This window comes from Nomascus leucogenys, chromosome 12 (assembly GCF_006542625.1).
Source record: "Nomascus leucogenys isolate Asia chromosome 12, Asia_NLE_v1, whole genome shotgun sequence".
NCBI lineage: Eukaryota > Metazoa > Chordata > Mammalia > Primates > Hylobatidae > Nomascus > Nomascus leucogenys.
The window spans coordinates 5,288,065-5,288,728 of record NC_044392.1 but is presented as its reverse complement, the minus strand read 5'-3'; positions in this window follow the sequence as shown (position 1 = coordinate 5,288,728).

Genomic DNA, 664 nt, shown 5'->3' with positions numbered 1-664 from the left:
AGAACTATGTAGGGAGCGCTCGGGTGACTCACCCGCCGCGGGGACTGGGGGAGAGGGGGAGCAGGGCTGGGACTCCCCTTTCCCACCCTGGAGTTTGGGGGCTCTGGCACTGGGGCTGAGAAGGCAGCTTCGAGTCCAAATTCTCGTTCAAACCCACCTAAACCAAAGCGGCCCGGGGGACGTCGGGAGGCATGAAGGAGAGTCACAAGGAGACCCCTGAAAGGGTTTCGCTTTCTCTCCCCTGCTGATGGCTGGGCTGGGGAGAGGTCTGGGAGCCTTGCTGCCGCCCTTGCTCTGGCATCCTGGGCTTGTGTCTTCCCTGCTCCTCTGGGGGTAATTACAGCCCTGCGCAGCTGCCTTACCCAGGTCTCTAATCTGCTGGGTCCCTCCCGGCTCCAAACTGGGTGGTCCTAGCCCTGAACCTCCCCCACCCCCACCAGACGACCCCGCCAATCACCCCGGAAGGATTTTCTCCCCGTGGTCTGTCGATGAGGGGGTGGTGACCCCCTCCAGAATCCACTCCCCAAAGTAGCCCTGCTTCCCAGCCCTCCAGAGTGGACTCCCAGCCCCCTTGTTGGTGCCAGCTGAGGTGAGGGCTTCAAGCCAAGCCAGGCCCAGCCCGGGGCAGAGTGGGGAGCTTGCTGGGAAGGTGGATGGATGATGG